The sequence below is a fragment of the Cupressus sempervirens genome, chromosome 4 (genome assembly GCF_028749045.1).
Source record: "Cupressus sempervirens isolate cs-2001-9-10 chromosome 4, ASM2874904v1, whole genome shotgun sequence".
In the NCBI taxonomy this organism is placed as follows: Eukaryota; Viridiplantae; Streptophyta; class Pinopsida; order Cupressales; family Cupressaceae; genus Cupressus; species Cupressus sempervirens.
This window is the reverse complement of record NC_143121.1, coordinates 269823112-269844259: the sequence shown is the minus strand read 5'-3', so window position 1 is coordinate 269844259 and position 21148 is coordinate 269823112.

Genomic DNA, 21148 nt, shown 5'->3' with positions numbered 1-21148 from the left:
ACCTATAAGAGCAAGCTATGAGAAAGAAAGAAAGCAGTTAGAGGTGGAAGCACTTACTTAATAGAGGAAGTCAGGGAGATTGTTGAAGGTTAAGAAAGAACTTGCACCTCAAGTGAAGAAAAGAGTAAAGAAGGTTAGCAGTGGGCCTAGGAAAAGGAGGAAAATCATCCAAGTGAGCAGTTTTGAAAGCTCAAATGATGATGATGAAGATAAAACTATTGAGAAAGATATGTAGGAAGCCAAGATAGCCACAAGCAAGAAGGTATGGAAACCAAAGGTAGAGAATCTAAACATGTAGATAATAAATGATGACAATTTTGTTTAGTTGAATAAATTTTATAGAATGTATAGCAGTATGGATAGGAGGCAATTAGAGAGTGCTATAATAAGAAACATGATTCTGAGAAACAAGAGACTTGATAGCATTTAGAATTAAATTCTTGAAGACCTATACAATAGGTTGATCAATAGGAAGAGAAGAGTAGTGGAAGAAGATTTGAAAATGATGATCACATCGATAAATGAGTTATGTGATGTTGGATCAAAAGATGAATCTAACATAATCTTAAAGGGTATTGAACCCTTGCTGAGGAACAAAAGAAGAGAGATTATTTTTATGGGAGGCAATTATGAGGTAAGACAAGAAACAAATGATGCTATAGTGAAATATATGTCCTCAGTAACTTAGGAGAGTGCGTAAGAAAAGGCTAATAGGGTAGTATATGTATAGGCAAATACTGTCATGCCCAAGTTTTTAGGGCAAAACACAATTAATTGTATTTGTTTGAAAGACAATCTTAAGGAGTCACAAATTGGCATATACATGGTGAAACTAGGTTGTCGAATAGTTAGGCAATCATACCATGTCTACTCATAGTATTGAGTAATCATTACAGTCATTAGAGTATGGTCTATGTTGATACTTGCTACTTTGACATGTAGAAGGGGATCTCTTTAAACGATGATTTAGTGTAAAGTGATATGCTCAAGAGCATCATGCTACATTGATAATTCCAATTGGCTCTTAGATTTCATGTTTGATAGTTCCATGATTGAATTGTGTTAAATGGATAGTTCATGCATCATTACCCTCATAACTTTGTATTATAAAACTCGTATATATATATATATATATATATATATATATATATCACTTGATTTCTTTTCTCCTTGAATATTGCATCTAAATATAATAATTACTATAAATGCATTTACTAAAATGAGTTGTACTTAACTTACACATTATTGATAGAAGTTATATATATATATATATATATATATATATATATATATATATATATATATATATATATATATATATATATATATAATGACTAGATAAGTAAACAATTAAACTATTGGATTAACACTCCCTACCACATTAAATTATTTTACAACTTATTATTTATATGCTTTCATAGTTATTATTGACTAACATTATATTTTCTAAATATTATCCTAACCTTAACTAATTCTTCCTAAAATAAACATATCCTAAATAGTCTTAATAGCTATTATATTCCTTCAATATTCATAATGAAATTTAGTACATAAGCACATCATCGTTAAATATAAAGTATATAAAAACCATTAAATATTTATATCATATTAATAAACCCCATTTTTACTATTATTGATTACTAACCTTTCATATATCAAGTATATTAAAAAAATTCCTATCTACCCAACATAACCCTTAATCAACTTCTAACTTACTACGTAATTGCATACAATAATTATTTTCCTAAGACTGATTTTTCCTAAAGTTAATCCCAACTTACATTACTACTAACTACTATATACACTCAACCACATTCTACCATCATCACCCAACTTGACTACTCCTTCTAACCATTACCTCTATGCACTAGCAATTTCTAACTATGCACTAGTTCCCTTACTCCCTCCTAAAACTTCCTTCTAGTGTTTTTCCAATCCCATGCAAATGTACCTTTCCCCACCACCTTGTAGCTAGGGCCATCCCCTAGGCTCACATGTTGTAGCTCCTCCCCCCCCCCCCAAGGTAGCCTATGCCCACACACTCCTTTCCATGCATAATTTCGGCCCATACACCAAGAAAATCATGGCTAAAACATAGTTTATCATTTTTATTTTTATTTTATAAACTTTTCCAACATCTCATCCTAGCTTTGTGTAGATGGCAGCTTGTCTATGCCTTTCTAGGGATGTGTATTTGGGGGGGATGGGTAGGTTCATGTGACAAGAAAGGAAGAACTCATTCCTTTTTTAAGATGTATTGTTAATATTATTAAATTATTATATTTATTTTTTTGTGAATATGAAGTGGAGTGGGGTCAAATTCATATGGAATATAGAGAGTTTCTTAAGCGACAGGTTAGTGATACTATAGTCTATTGGTGCATTGGTATTATATGACTCAAATTTAACACTAAAATGCATAAACCCATATTTGAAAATTTTCTAAGGAATGAGTTAAGATCATACATTAAATTTCTTCTCATTGAAACATAATGAATCATTTTTCAAGCATACATATGGACAATTCAAAGAATGGAATCTCTATTCTCATTACATTAACACAAAATCCAAACTTTACAAGGATCTCACTCATCCTATTTTAACAAGTATTTCATTGACTCTCTCTCACATGGAAATTTTAAAACTTTTCTATACATTAAGTTTCACGGATCTATTTATGTACAAGATCTATCTGCAACATGAACTTCCAAAAAGAATGATGTATATTGCTTTCATGAACCATTTCTTTTTTCTTATACAAAAATGAAGATATTATTTTATTTTTTCACTATGCCATTTGCATGCATAACATAGTCCAAATTTTACATCTCCACATTTCTCTTTACATTTCATGGAACATAACAATGAGGATTTGACCTTCATAGCTCATGAAAAAATAACTTAAAAAGGATGAACTCGTCACAATCCATGTTTCTTCAATAATGTCAAGGGAAGACCCTAAATTCTTCATGATGTTCATTGTCACAACCTACATAAAAACAACACAAATCTGAAACCATGAAGGCTCACCTCCCATCCTAGGCTTCTATGGAGCCACCCACTGGGTAGGGGAAACAAAGCCCAAATGGGATACACACATACAACAGTACACATAAAAACCCCTTCCAAGGTTTTCACATTGATTTTCTATTGGAATCATTAACACATTGGGTGAAGGTGGACTCTTCAAAGAGGAGAATGCCATATCCATAATACAAAAATCAAGTTACAATTGCATTTTTTCCTTTCAAGGCTATCATAAAATCTCCTCCTTCTTACTCATACACTTATACCTCCAAAAACAAAAAAAGGCATATGGCTTCAATGGAGCCAATACTCCATGAAAGAAGGAACAACTCCTCATCATGAGGAAGATTTTCTCAACTACAATGTTGAGCCCAACTAACCCCTTCGCCCAAGGTTTCTCTTCCCTCCAAATGGTAAGTGAAGCCTTTACACCTATGAACCATTTAAATATTCAAACAAAACAAGGAGATCAAGGAAGAAAACCAAGAAAATTCATGAAACACAATACACAATCACAACACAACACAAAGATTATAATGACAGTACATGATCCCCTGAAAACACTTCATACTTGCAGATTCATTATGGAATGCTAAAACAAAATGGTCATGGTTTGAGGACCAAGCTTGGTCCAAACTTAAGGAAATGATAGTTGATGAAGAGCTCCCTTAGCCTCCCTCCAAAACCCTATCTATCTCTAAACTTAGAGAGTGGGTGAACACCCCACTAGTTTGCCCAAGACTCTCTAAAAAGGCTTTCCCACCAACTATTTTGGAAAAAACACCAAGCCTCTCCCTATTACAAACTTGTCTCCCCTTAAGTTTTCTATATTTGATTTAGTGGGAACATGGGAGAAAACACATTTGACAATTCCAATTTCGAATTGATTGGAGAATGCATGGGTAGAGGTGTCCCCTAGGCTATCTAGGCACTCACATGGTCAAAATTAGGTCCTAACTTGATATACTATCATATGGGTAAATTATTTTTACCTAAAAGACACTTTGGGACCACTTAATGACCCCTCAAAACTCTAGCCAAGCCTAAATTCGAATTTCCTTTGAGTATGACCCATTCTACCCCTTGTCAAGTGGGTTTACTTACTCATTAACAAGGTAATTAGTTTTAGGGTAAATTGCCACCATGATTGAAACCCTAAATGACATGTCAATTACACACAATCTCCACAAGTGTCAAGTGACACATAAAAATGCATTCCACATCACCATGACATGCCCATAATGCATCTTTATGATTAAACATTTCCACATGAAAGAAAACTCACATTTACGAAGAAAAATCCTTCCACAACAAGGCTTTTGAATTTTCCAAAGACTCGCCTTGGTTAAACTATGCTCACATAGGTTTGGAACTTGTTTCCCCCAAGATTTCCATGGTTTCACTTCCTTCACACTAAACTCGAGCATCATTGGTCCAAGGAGGTCATATAAAATACATATCATAAATACATATGAATTTAAATGTTATGTAATCCATAATGACATAATCCAATGGAATTCCTTTACTTAATCATTTCAAATAAGACATTCAAAATGTTAAAATATAAAAATCTTCACATCACATTTAATCATAAACCATCATAATAAATTTAACATTTTGCATCACATCATTATCCATTTCTTATCATAATGATGAAATGTTGAATCTATATTGCTAAATTAGCCAACATGAAAATTAGTTCTAAATCAAAACCAGCAAAATGTAATCATCACAACTAGTATACTTGATTCAATTAAATTTTGTTTGATTACTAACACTATCTCATTATCATTATGAGATATTACATGATAAGGCATATGTCTCTAAAATCACTAATGTCAAGAAATCAAGATGTTTTCATAATCATGTCTACATAGGTTCAAAATTAGTCATTAGGTATACCTACTATATCTGTTAGTCAATATATTATATCTTTATCTTAATCATCATTTGTTGTAGCCTATCCACCTAATACTACTTGTACAACAATTTCCCTATTCTATTTACATCATGTTGAGCTCTATCGAGTAGGCCTTTTCTAAATTGATAACAATTTCTATCTATAATTATTATTAGTACTCACAAGGATGGGTATTAATTCATCTTTCCACAATGGCCTCCTAAAACAACTATCCTAATAGATCATAACATACTATGAATCCATCGGCATCATTTTCTAAGTTATAACATCTTGAGTCTTTATTCCATAGGGTTTTAGCTTACCAACCTGATAAAATTTTGAATACAATACTTATGAAAATAATGACTACAATGTATGTTAGTATAATAAGACCTTAGGTTCAATATTAATAAGAAGGATGCCAATCATGACATACGTAAATCCTAGAACCTACTTATCATCATCCTACCATAAGGTGTATGATAATAGTCTATAATTCACATACCATGCATGAGAGACAACGTCATGACATCTCACCTCCTTACACTTCCTAGTTCTAGCCATATTCATGTTATTTAGGGTGTATAATATAATACTAAGGAAGGGCCTTACATCCTCCCCCCCCCCCCCCCCTCCTCCCCCCCTTGCTTTTGAGTTCCTCCTAGAATTCATCAAAATTAGGGACATATCCTTCATTAAGAGAACTTTCCTAGCTATAACATAAATGGTCCAATCTTAGAGGTATTTGCACAACATTCATAACAACATTAAGTATATACCTGACTTAATTTAAGGGACTATAATACAAGGTTCATGGCATGGAGAGAAATTTTCTATGATTGATTACTACACGATTCAGTTGGTTAAGTATTACCCGTCATTAGTCTATCTACCCTAATCCTCAACTACCCACCATAAGTATCCCTTACATGACTCATTACTTAAAAGAAGAATTTATTTTTTTTTAAAATTATTAAAGGTTTTCACTGATTACAATAATTCTAACAAAGTATTTCAAGATCATTCTAACATAATATTGTCTTAGATTGTTAAGTCAAATCATTTCATGTTTGTAAATCCTTATTGTCTTCCCTAGTCTAGTTTAATTGATATCATTTTCATTTAGCAACTGATAGCACTGTTAACCAACTTATTTCACATAAGGTGTTATTTACTCAAAATTGACTTCTCTTTCTCCATTATCCTTACCTTTGATGCTCATTTTCCTCTTAATTCTTATTTTTTATATAGACAACCCTATGCTTAGTAATTATTTTCTTCCAATGTTCTTATATTCACTATTAATTATCTTAGACTAACCTTATTCTTTACCATCCTAATTTATTTACTTTCCTAGTCTCTAACTAAGTTTTATGATTGTAGTCCAAAATTTAACCTATTGATGATGGATTTCTTCCCTTGATGTGCCAGTATTCCTATAATTCAATTGTTTCAGTTAAATATCTAGTTCTACTTACTATTTGTCAAGTGTAGACACTTGATTGTCAGTTTGTTATATTCTTGGTTGAGTCTTAGTTGTACAACTTAGTCACTGTGTACTATTTTTTTTGGCATAATTATTAGGTATTTGGCCAATAATCGTATCGCATATTTTGTTTTACTCCAAGTTCCTTACTCTTAATTTGATCATTCTACTAGTTTCTATTACCACAGTCTTATCCATTATTGAAATGATTACACCATCTTACTTAAGCATAACAATTTAATTCCCATTAAATATTTTATGACTTTTAACACTCTTACTTAAGGTTCTTAACATGGTGTATGTTCACCTTGTAACAAGTCAATGGACAATCTATTTCTTTGCTCTTTGTGGTATGAATAAGTTCAGATTTATGATGTAAGAAGAGATAATGTTCTAGGGACCCTATCTAATATCTTTATATCATATAATCAAGATGATCTTATGGTTTCCCAATCATGTACACAAATTATCAAGAATACCTCTTGGTATGGTCATTTCAAAAATCATGAAACAACACACTTATCCACAAGAAAATGCCTCTTATATAACTTAAATCCAAGATACAAAAATAACCAATTAAAAGAAAACAAATACAAGTGTGGCCATAATGATTAATTTTCAATTAAAATCAATTATCAAGAATACCTCTTGGTATAATCATGAAAAAACACACTTATCCACAAGAAAATGCCTCTTATATAACTTAAATCCAAGATACAAAAATAACCAATTAAAAGAAAACAAATACAAGTGTGGCCATAATGATTAATTTTCAATTAAAACAAGGGATTTCCTCGAGGCAATGGGATCATAAACAAAAATCAATGAAATAAATTTTCAATATAGCTGTCAAAATAAATCAAGAGCAATAATGATGCAAAATTTTAAGAGTGGTGTGGTCATACCAAGGCTCTTGATGGGAAGAAGAGAAAGGTTGTCTTTTAGCTACATTAGAAATCAATTATATGTGAGGAAAACTATCTTATAATTTTTAGTCATTTTTTGTAATAGACAAGAGTGTGATCCAACTATTATCATTGATGGGGTTCTTAAGTCTAGGAGCTCATTCTTCAATCGACTATGGTTGCTTACCTTTCTTACCCATTATTACTGAGAACTACTTAAAGTTGTTCAAAGGCATAAATTCTACACCACTTATACAAATGGTCATTTGGCTATACAAAAGGGGTCAAGTTTAATGTCACTCACCTGGAGATCTAATGCTAGAAGGGTTGTGACTAAGAGGACTAGTGAGATATCTTTATCCTAATCTAGCACACTTTCCTAATAAGCACCGTTTGAGGTGTAATGATGAATTCTCTAAGGAGTAGGTCTTCACTAAGTATTCATGGTAGGCATGTTAGTTTTTGGTGACTAAACAGAGAAGCACTATACATACTTCATAACTCATTTTTAGATAGGCATATTGTAACCCTAAAGTGAGAATATATCTATATATATATATATAAGATAGCTTAGGGTTAGGGATGGTATGAAAATGCAATGTATAATGAGATAGGTTGTTCTTTTAGTGGCATTGCATTGTATGGGTTTGAACCAAAATCATTGGGTAATAATAAGGGTTGGATGACTATGTAGGTGTGCATAGCCCAAGTTTTTCGGTGACCCATGTTAAGTCTATGTGTTATCTATGTTCTTATGGTTTTCCTCTTTTTTTTATGCATTTAACTATTTATTCTTGTGTTGTTCCAAATTTTTCAAGACCTAACAAGGTATTACATATAGGAGTACTAGCACCTTAGAAATATCACATGGTAAGGGGAGTCTCCTACTCCCTAACCTCTTGTATGGCTTCCATTATCACAAATATATAGAGTCACTATAATGATAGTTGAAACATAAAACATTACCATCAACATATACTATTCAATTATTGTTCCACTAGAACTATGTGATAGGGTAGCTTTTCACAACCTTATAACTCTCTTTTATTTGCTAATCTTACCAATTTTTTTAAAAATGAGTATTGTGCCAATACAAAGGAACAAAACTTGATTTGTGAAGATTCCTCAATTTTACTAACAATATATTGCTATTAATAAGTCATAATTTTTCCCAATCCTTTCAAATCTTGATATGTCTTGAAAAATTCCCTTTATGTGTGTATGATCACGGTCCATTTAGATCTTATAGCTATTAAGGGGGTGTTATATAATTTTCCTTAGGAAGGCATACTATCCTTTGCCATAAAATTATTTACTTTATTTACTATACTATTATGTCATTAATATCATATCATTTTATATTATTAGGTATTTGAGTTCACTTTGCCCTGAGTTGTTAGGTTCTCACTTAACTCATTCATGGAGGTCACTAGATTGAAAGACAAGTTTATGGAAGTCTTCTTTTCTTACTAAAATTCAAGTTGTATATTCATTCATGGACCTAGTAACTATTGGAAACTAGATGGAGTAACTAAGAGGGGGGCTGAATCAGTTACCACAAAAATATTTCCACAAATCCCTTAGATGTCAACAAAACTACTTACTATTGTCATTTGGTAAACATACTAAAAATGTTGTAACTTAGTAAATGAAAAGTATATTTTACTTTAGTAGATCTAACATTACTAGTAATAATTTGCAAACATGAGAGAAAAGAAATGAACACAAGAGACACCAAATTTAACATGGAAACCCAATATGGGAAAAACCACCAATATAACTAGTTACTAATTTTCACTCTTCTAAAGTGAGCCTTGTTAGGAGCCAACTTGGTTAAAGGTTACAAAACATACTGTTAGGTGTGACCTTGTTAGTATTAGGAGTGGCCTTGTAAGAGGTCTTAAGAAAAATTCAATGAAATTGTCACCCTATAAGAGGATTTACAACTAGCTATTAAACCAACTCTATTAAGAGATTTTGGATCACTACTACAATGGTAAGAAAGTAACAATGAAATGACCTGATTTAGATGCAACTAAATTTATGATTACAGATCTATGTTCTTCTTCATACTAGATCCTTCCTAATCAAATATTACTTTTCTACTCCTTAAGGATATCTGATCATCCTTCAAGTTCACTCACACACTTTCCTTCAATCAATCAATACACTTTCATTCTACTAAAAATCACAACTTGGCATTATGTTTATATCATTTAGATTGTTAAGTCAGCTTAATGCAAACTACAATGACCAATAATTATTTCATAGTCGGTTGTAATCAATACTTGAAATAAATTAAACTTCATAACCCAAATCAACAAAATCCTTCATTTGCTGACCCTACTCGGTGAACACTGATCTTGTCATGATTTCCTATGTTAACCAATAAAAGCTCGGTTAACACTATGAACTTGTAAAATCTTTTGGCAATCGAGTGAACTCAATGAACACTGACTCTGACCAACTTTCCTTCATTAAACATGAGAACTTGATTAACACTGATTCCAACCAACTTTCCTTCAATGCTCAAGTGAGCTAAGTAGACACAATCTTCACAAAGTAATTTCTAGGAATGCTTGGTAGAGAAAGTAAACTATCTTGCTAACCAAGTGAGCTCAATAAGCATAGATTGACAACTGATATGTCATATCAAAGACAACACACAATTAGACAATTGTATCCAACAATAACGCCCAGTGTTGCAAAAACCTAGCTCTAATAGATACACCTTTGAGTGAAGAGGAAGAGGTAGAAGGCACACATCAAGCACTATCTCTACCTCATATTGTTATGGGTACTAAATTCATGCAAGTGGATAGTATGCACATAACTGTGGATACAAAGGAGAATGCATTTGTAGCTTATGGGGAAAATATTGTTGGCAATATCACTACCTATACCCATTTTGATGTTGAAGAGGAAGAGAAAAAGAAGAAAGAATAAGAAGAGAAGAAGAAAGAAGAATAGGAGAAGAAGTAGAAAGAAGAAAAAGAAAAGAAGTAGAAAGAAAAAGAGGAAAAGACAAAGATAGATGAAGAGGAGAAGAAGAAGAAAGAGGCTAAGGAAAAGAAAAATATAGAGGATCAAAAGATGAAGACTATTGTATCTTCAGTAGTATTAGCAATTGGAACATTAGTAGAAGTACCTATTCCATCTGATGCTAAAGATCAAAAAGAGCTAATAAGCACTTTGAGAAAAAAAAAATTGTAAAGTCTTTAAAGAAGACACTTGCTAAACTCTTGGAGCGCATGTAGAAGATAGTTTCCACAACTATAGCTAATATAGATTTTTAGGCTAAGGAAAAAGAATTGGTGAAGACCTTCGATGGGGAATTCACAACTTTAGCTGAAGTAGCAGTAGTGCAAGCATAGAATAATCATGATACATCCCTATTCAACATAGTGTGCACCACTGTGCACAATGATTTGAAGGCACTTGATGGAAATATCAAGGAACTCAAAAAGTATATTACTAAAGGTAAGAAGTTGTATGGATAGTATGTAATGTCTTACACCCACTTATCTAATTTTGATGCAAAGATCAAAGGTCGTATGAGTGAGCTTCGGTCAGTCACTACAAGATTGCAAAAACTAGAGATCAAAATTGAAGATTTTGAGAATTTGATTGAGAAGGTCCACAATGCTATTAGAAGTATTGAATTTGACAAGGAGAAGGGAATAAGAAGATTCTCTATTCTTAGAGACTATTTGGCACCCAAGGTTGTAATTTTGCAGAGGCAATTGGAGGAATGTCTTTCAACAAAGAATTGCTATGACAAATCTGCCTATACTAACTTGAGCATAGTTGAAGTAGCATCCTATGCACTTTGTACACTCATCAGTATATTATTTATAGTCAAAGACTACTGGAAAAAGGAATTTGGTAGATTGAAGATTGATTTTGTAGATTACATATCTAGAATGATGAGTTGATCGACAACACGCAACAATTTTTTATGATATAGATTTTGACACCTTTGCCACTAATGTCAAAGGGGGAGTATTGTGTTATTATGCAGAAGAAAATTGTATAGATGTAATTGTATATGTTAGGGGGAGATTATGTATGTTTTAATGTAAAGGAGTGATTAGGAATGTAGTGATCCATCAAAACATGAATAAAATTGTTATATTTTGAAGGTAATTTTTGTGTAGTTATTTTATTTATTTCTATTATGTATGACATCATTTTGGGACTTAGCCAATTTTCCCAAATATTACCATCAATCCCAAAGGGGGATTTTTTTAAAATAAGGTTATTTATATGTTTTATGGTTTTCATTTATGAAAACATATACTTAGCATTTCATTTATGCATTCAGAGACAGAAAATTGCCCAAGTATTAGACAGTTTGCAGTGGTACAATGAACAAATCTTGATAGTACGGATGATGTGCAGAGAGTTAGCTTATGTGCAATTGAGGAAAGTTTTTTGATATTTTCATGATGATTTTTACCCATTCACATGTGTGTACCATTAGTATGGCATAAGTTACAGTAAGTTTAACTATGTTAGTATTTAATAGTGCAAAACAAAGCATAGTAGAAAATGGAGCTGTATGGTTTTAGGAATTATTTTGTTTTCAAAATAATTACTAAGTCATGATAAGCTGACAATGTGGATATTATTTTATATCATGTCAAATGTGTGAAGGCATGGAAGTTGTGTGAGAAAAAATTTGTGAATATGCAAGATATAAGTAAAGATCTTATGTTGCATAGATAGTGTGGTGATTTGCATAGTGAATGTATGTGATGCATAGATATTGTGGATTTTGCATGATTAGATGTGACGAGAAATATTATGAGAACCATCTCTGAGCCTTATGTGATGCAAAATTTGATGTTAGATCAAAGCAAGTGTGAGTTACAGCAACAAGCAAGTATTATATGCATATCTATTTTGTGAAGGAATTGAATTGTATAATTGCATGTTACAACAGTAGGCTCTTCTTGCATAGATTGTATTTGTTCTACCAAATCTTAACAAGTTTAGTATCCTTAACAAGATCCTATTGTTTAGTGAATCATTTAGTGGGTATCATCCCTACCAAGGTTTTCCCTTGACCAGGGTTTCCCTAGTTAACAAATAATGGTGTTATGAGTTCTCTATGTTTATGGTTATATTTACTATTTAGCATTATTGGTTTACTTTCATATGAAAGTTATAAAGTAATTAACAACATTCAATTATGGGGAAAAGTTTGTAGAAAACTAATTAACCGCCTCCCCCTCCACCACCCCCCCCCCCACACCCCCCCCTCCCCCAACCCCACCCTAGTATTATCTACTCCTAACAAAATATACCATAAGCAATGAGTTATATTCATTGCAAAAAATGATATTCACTAAACATATGACTTTAATGAATGATAAAAATAAAAAAAAGATCTTTAAGGTAAAATTATATTAAAATGTAAATAGAAGAACTTAGTATGCATATCTACTCATCAAATAGAGTTGTTTGGTTGTTAACTATCTTGATTGTCATATACAATGCTAGTATAAAATCTAAGGTTTCACAATCTTGAAAAGTTGATACATCACCCATAGGGTCAATGTGATTAGGAGTCTTTTAGTTTATGGTTGGAGAAAGGAACTCATTATGATCATTCTTTTCAATAAGTCTTACATTGCTTTGAGATATGTATCCTTATCCAAGGGCTCATCCCAAATAGTAGAATTATCAAAGTTAGGAACACCATGACTCACTAAAGATTGATGATGTTTGAAGAACTTTCCCATTGGAGGGAGATTATTTGAAGATGTGTTCCATGATAATCAATAGAAGGAAAAATAAAGGGTCACAATATGCATGAAATGGAATATCTAAAGAAGATCATGAAGAAAACATGAAAATAACGACAACAATCCCATTGAAAATTAAATGGAATGAATCTTAAGGAAATTTTTTCTTGTTTTTATATAATTTTAAATAAAATGCAATATAATCTATAAATGTAATATGCATTTTTTTTGAACTTTTTCAAAATACAAATATATAAAATAAAGAAATGAAATTGATGAGATCTAAAATTGCATCAAATGTAAGACATATAGATCTAAATGAAAACAAGATACTAAGCATGAAAAGGAAATCTAGTGCCAAAATGAAATATAAGTACCACATCAAGAAAATGTAGTAGGGTGGACCCACAAATCAAATGCACTCACCTTTTTACCCATCTCATATTATCATCATGAATCATATAACCATAAAGTAAAATAGATCTAACTATTTATTACATCCATAAACATGAAACTAAATTCAAACACATAATAAAAAGATTTGGTTACCTAGAAACCATCCAAGGTGAAGGTAAAACTATGGTGGGGATGACACCCACAAATCTTCACTATTGTAACAATAAAATGTGTCTTTTAAGGCTACAATATTTGATCACTTCTGGTGACCTACCTTGTAAGGGGTCTACCCTACTAATAGATTACAAGATTTATTTATTCTACCTTGATTAAACAATTTCAACTTATAGCTAATTAAGAAGTCTTTTAGGAGATTTACATGGGCCTGTTAGGACCACTCTATTAAGAGATTTACCTTGATTCACTTGCTAGAATATATCATACTATTTTTTTGATCAACACACTGATGCTTGAATATAGATATCCTCTCTCCAATTCTCACTTGATCTCTTATTTGATAAAATTTATTTTGTCCTTCAATACTAGGTTTCTCTTCCTAGTCTTTTGCTACTAATATCCAAACATAGTCTCTTTGTCACATAGACTTCTCTCTTTTCTCTCTCTTTCATATCTTTAGATTTAGGGTTTAGACCATTGCTAAATAACCAACTAGAGAAGGTTCTATATCATGATCAATAATCGATATTTCTCCCTTTTGTCACTTAATTCTTCCATTTTTCTTATTGGTTACACTTATTGGAAATTTAAGAGGAGTAATTAAGAGGGGAGGGGTGACTTAGTTAATACAAAAATAATCCAAGTCCCTAAAGATGTCAACACAATACAAAAAAAACTTTGTTGATTATATTGTTGTGACTCGGTTAACACAGTAACTTAGATTACACTAAGAATAAGTTTCACTCAGTAAACACTTGATTAATATTGAATATATGTATTATTACTTGATTCACACTAAACATGTAGATCTTAAGATATCAAGTGTGATTAACCTTAATTAACTTATTTCCAGAAACATTAAGCAAATAACATGAACACATGAGAAACCAAGATTTAACATGGAACTAAATTTTGGAAAACTACCAATTGCAACTAGATACTATTTTTCACTCTTATGAAGTAAGTCCTGATAGGTGCCAACCTTGTTAAATGTTACAAAACACAATGTTAGGTGTGACCCTATTAAAGGATTTAGATCACCCTTTTAGGAGTGCCTTGTTAGAGATCTTTAGATGCTTCAATCTAGAAATACCATCTTGTTAGAGGATTTGGAAAATAGTTGACAAGCTAACTATGTTAGGAGATTTGATTTAGTACTACTATTATTAGAGAGTAACAATGACTTGACCTAATTGTTGGTGCAACTGACTTGCTAATTTTAGAACTCTATTTTCGCTTGATTACTTGATCCTCCTTGATCAGAATGTTCTTTGCAACTCGATCAACTTGGATACTCTATTATCTTCCAATTCACTTCCTTTATTCATCTTCTTATTTTTTTCATGTTCTTTCATTCAATCCTCAACTTGACCTTTTACTTATATGAATTCTTTTTTCAAGTTGGGTTGAATACACTTTCAAAAAATCAATAATCAATCCTTAACTCGGCTTGAACCAAAAAAACAATCCAATAGACTTAATATGCTAATATAGGAAAATCCTTCATTAGCCAACCTAACTTGGTCAACACTAACTCAAAAAGACTTTTCTTTGGTAACTAAGGGAACTTGATTAACATTGCATCCAAAATTGAATTTCCTTTAGTAACTAAGTGAGCTAGTTAATACTAGTCTCATGCTAACTTTCCTTTGTTAACCAATTCAAGTTGATTAACACTAAACTTCTACAAACTTTTTTTTGGTAACCGAGTGAGCTCGATTAACACTAGTTCTATGCCAACTTTCCTTTGATGCCTAAGTAAGCTCAATAGATACTAACTCTAAACTTTTTTATCTCTAGAATGCTCAACATGCACTAGAAATTGTCTTTATTGCTCAAGTTAGCTTGGCAGACACTAACTGGTAAAGACTTGACATTTTGTGTGAAATCAAAGACAATATACAATTGAACAATTATGTTCAACAATCTTCCTCTTTGGCATTAATGGCAATAGAATATGTCATAATATAATGAAATTTTAGAGCAAAATAAAAGGAAGGATAATGTCTTTAATTTGATTAAGATTCTCATCTATGAGAACCCCCTCTATCAATGTTAGCTCCCTCTAACACCAATCTCTCCCTCTGGAATGATTTTCTAATTATTTTGATTATAGTTTCTCCCTTTTTTAGTAAACTCTCCCTCTTTACTCTTCATCTAACTTGAAAAAAAAACTCTTCCTCTTTGACATCTCACTCTTTACAAAAATTTCTTGAAAATTTTGACAAACTCTCACTCTTTGACATCTTATGACATTTAGACAATATTCAATGGAATTTCCATGTACCTGATGTAAAGATTATTCATATGCAATCTACTCTTACAATATTGCATCAACCCTGACTAATATTCAAATGCTCAATTGATGCATCACTAAGCATTGTTTAGTGAGCTTCATATAGGGGAATAACCCCTATCTTACCTCTTAGATAAAAAAATGCATCCTTAGGTAATGGCTTGGTGAATATGTCTATAATTTGTTCGATTGTATTCACATACTCCAATCTCATCTCTTTTTCTTGCACCAATTTTCTCAAAAAAATGATATTATATTCTAGTGTGTTTAGTATTAGCATGCATCATAGGATTCTTGGAAGTGTTGATTGCACTAGTGTTATCACAAAAAATAACTACTGGATCCTTGATTTCTTCCTTCATACCTGACATGTTGGAACCAAGCAATGTTGGAACAATTGACTATTGCTACAACATGTTTTTCTTTTGTTGTAGACTAATAGATGTAATTCTTCTTTTGTCTTGTCCAAGACACTAGCATCTCTCCAAGAAAGAATGCTCCACCACTAGTGCTCTTCCTATCATCAATACTTCCTACCCAATTTGCACCAGTGAAGGCTTTCAATTCAAAGTTGCCTCTTTTCTTATACCAAAATTCATAATCTTTAGTACCCTTTAGATGCCTCACGATTCTCTTAACTTCCATCATATGATTTTCCTCTAGATTAGCAGAAAATCTTACCACCATACCATCTACTAGTGCAATATCAAGTCTTGTATGCACTACATACTAAAGTTTTCCAATAATTAATCTATATGTAGTCTAATCTACCACTTTGGAATCATCATTTTTGAAAAGCTTATGTCCAATAGACATAGGTGTTCTAATTGGTCTAGAATCCTCCATTCCAAACTTCCTCAATATCTCCTTGATGTACTTCAATTGAGTATCATAGATGTTATCTTTCTTCTATTAAATCTACAAGTTAACAAAGAATTTGATCTCTCCAAACATTCACATTTCAAATTCCTTACTCATTTCATCAGAAAAATATTCGCACAAGTCATCATGTCTAGTGAACAATATATCATCTATAAAGACTTCTACTAAGAATATCTTATTTTCTGGTGCTTCCTTGATGTATAGGTTGTTGTTGTCATTTGTCCTTTGAAAACCAATCTTTATCAAATAACTATGAAATCTTTCATACAAGGCTCTAGGGGCTTTTTCAAGGCCATACAAAAATTTTTGTAATCTGCAAACCGTATTCTTTTTGCTAGGATCAATGGAACCTTTTGGATGCTCTATGTAGACTTCTTCTAGAATTCCATTCAAAAAAGTTGACTTTACATCCATCTGAAATACTTTACATCCATTATGTGCAACATAAGAAAGTAGTGTCCTAACACCTTCTAGTGTAGCAATAGGAGAAAAAAATTCTCCATAGTCAATACATTCCTCTTGAGCAAAACCCTTGCATACTGGTCTTGCCTTATTCCTTGACACTTCTCCATTTTCATTCAACTTGTTTCTAAATACTCATTTTGTCTAAATTACATTTTTTCCTTGGGTCTAGGAATAAGAGACCAAGACTTATTTCTTTCAATTATTTTTTATCTCTTCATTCATAGCCTCAATCCAACTTTCATTGTCTAATACATCTTTAACAGTTCTAGGTTTAAACATAGTAAGCAAACTTGTACCTTTTAGTTGGTTCCTTTTCATTATGCCTTATGATTGATCTCCAATGGTTTAGTCAGTTGCATGATGCATTCTGACATACATAGCAAGTATAGGCTCCTTTCTGGTTTGACTCAGTTCACCATGATCTTTTGAATCATCCTTAGGTCTCACTATCTATGACTTGTGTCCTTTAGACTGTGACTCAATTTTCACTAGTTGAAACTTGGGTCCTTCTAGTTGTGACTCAAGTTGCACTAGCTACAACTTGTGTTGAACTAGAGATTTAGGGGACTCAAGTCATGAAGACTATTGATTCCTAATTGCATTAGTTTAAATTTTAGGTAAACTATCAGGTTCATAGTAAACAAAGTTTCTATAATCTTTAGGTTCTTTACTACTTTGCTCTTCACTTTTTTATGTAAAAACATCAATCTTTACATATGCACTTTCTATAACCTTTTGAGTAGTTAGATTCAAACATTTATATGATTTTCTCTTGTTAGAGTGTCCCATAAATATACCTTCATCACTTTTTACATCAAATTTTTCTCTCCTTGTCTCTTTTAAGATATAACATTTTCTTCCAAATAATTTGAAGTAACAAACATTCAGTTTATAGAGATACCATAATTCATAAGGTGTTTCTTCTGAATCTTTCTTCAACTAAACTTGGTTTAGGGTATGAACTATAGTATTGATTTCTTCCTTGCAATATTTGATTGCAACATTTTTCTCTATCATCAGTGTCTTTGCGCAATCCATGATAGATCTATAATGCCCTGCCAAGGGATCCAAAGGATTAACCTAAAGTTTCACTAAGTTTGGTAGCATTTTTTTAAATTTATTTTTAAATCATGAATGATAAACCATTCATATCAAACACATAGTAGTAGAAGTAACAACATCATTAAGCTAAAAATAAGCATGAACATACAAACATAACAGGTTACATTCTTAAGGATCCCTTAACGTTGAATTACATCTAAACTAACTATTCATTTAAGATCACATCCTCATGAAATAATAATGATACACCCAACATATTTAAACAATATACAAGTGTCCTTTTTGTAATTACATTTCAGATTGCTCGATCATCCACTATACATGTCACAGGATATGAAAGGCTTAAAAGAATATACATATGTGTAAATAAACTACATCATCATAATAACACTAATCCATGATGCAATAACATAAATGAAACCACATGATATACATGATACATCTTCATCATAAAACATCAAACATAATTAACTAAGTGCATGGTTCCTCCCAACCGTAAATAGCATCATTAGACCATCATGGATCCTAGCCATCCCTTCATGCGTAACATCCCAAGTTATCGAAGAGATCATTGATATTATCATAGTAGGTATATCACTCCTAAAACATACTACATCATATGTAAAAGTAATCTAACATGCAAAGCAAAGCATAAGATAACATCATCTAACATATGCAAATCATCAATGTGAGGATACATGTCCACCATCATAATCCATGAAGATAGATGCCAAATAGAATACATCAACCACGGTGTCTCAAATGGATCTCAAATGATAAGAGTGGAAAAACACTACCACCCAACCGCATGGAACCTAAATGGTTCACTCCCACCATGCTGAGGAGATAATCTCAAGTCCCAAATAGGTTATCAAATTACATAGCATAAATACTCTCTAAGTCTAGGAATCCTAAAAGTATACTAACTCAAAGGTTCCAATCACAAACCAACATGTAATTCCAAAGGCACACAAGACACATAGGAAACCTACTATGCAAGCGGGAAAGTGTCATCGCACAGATCATGCTAGAGTTACCTTGGCAGTCTCTCAATAGACCCTGGCCCCCTAGTGATCCCTATGCGGCCACTAGTATCCTCTCGTACAGATGAGGCATACTATGAAATGTAAGGTTGCAACTAAGCATTCTCTCTACTCCCATCCTAGTCTGTACTAGCACTCAAGGCATGGGGAGAACAAAACAATTATCTTTTTAGGTTCATTTAATTCTCATTTAGTGTAAATGTTTTCACTTATTAAAACAACTTACAATGAGTTACCCTAGCAGCCACTTAGGGCCCCATTGAAAGCCACTTCCCAATACTACAAGTAGATAACCTTCCCTAAGCTCATGGAATCATAAATCACAAAATCACCACAGTCCTATACAAGCGACTAGAAAAATACCAAAAGAATAATCCATAGTAAGAGCATGAGCACATGAAAAGCATCCATAGATAATCATGACCACAATAGTTCTCTATTGGCAAGTGAAGGTATCACTAATAATCAAAAGTATCCATTGGTTCTCAATAACCAAAATATATCTCAAAATCATACTGATCGAGGACTCCAAAATGGTCGAGTCAAAACATGTCATGACATGGCATCATCAAGAAATAAATCAACATTTCAGTCTCATCATGGTGACTGGAAATTAATCCAAGGTTAACTAATCGACAACTCAAAAATGGTTAAGACAAGTGTCTTAGATACATATAACTCAACTTCACCCAAGAAGACTAAAAAGCAATAACAATCAGTAAATACAAACACTTCATAGAGCATATCATCACATTACCCTGGTTGGGTTTATAAAGATCGAGATCAAAAGACATCATCATGACATCACAATCATAACCCCTGAGCTTCTGGTACACATCCTATAACTAGTCAACTCAAAACCCAAAACAAGAAGCATAGAGAAAAATACAATACAAACACATGTTTTTGGTTTGCTAAAATTACATAGTTGAATTGAGTATGGAGGTTTCAGTTTCTATTTGCAAGTATACTTCAAGTATATAAGATTAATCATTTGACCTACAAGTCAACCCATTCGTTCCCTTGATAACATTATATTCTAAGAATAACTGAAGGATAAATATTTACTCATTAAATCATTTGACACTTAATAAAATCATTGACTTTATTTTGCTAAGATCAATGTTACTAACTAAATAACTCTTCTTTAATATAAATTCAACTTCTCCAAACATAACCAAAATTGACTAGTCTTTAAAACTTACTTTAAACGCCATGCTTAATCTTAATTAAACCATATAATTAAATTAATTAATAATGTACATAATCCATGACTCTATATCATTCTAATAGTTCTTAATTAAAACTCAATTAAATATCACTGAAATTTAGGTCTCTTAATTTAATCGTTATAATATTTAAATCATCACTAACAACCATTAAAATATCTAAAGTCATTATTCAAGTCATTAGAATAAGACTTATCAACTTCGATGTAAACACTTTACAACTTCGTTAAAAGAATCATATCAACTAAAACTCTATTACATATACTAACAACCCAATGAATATCAGTTGATTAAAATCAGCCACACTCCAAATCCATTAATATTAATAATTTAATAATAACTTGTTAGTTATAACAAGTTATAGTAAAAATCTTATTAATAAATTGATTATACTAGATTCATCACTATATATAGACTACTAATATCTCTCTTCTCAATTTAATAATAGTCGACAAATTATTATTAAATTGATTATTCATATTTAGCATTGTTAATAAAACAAATATGATACATTAACGTTAATCACATAT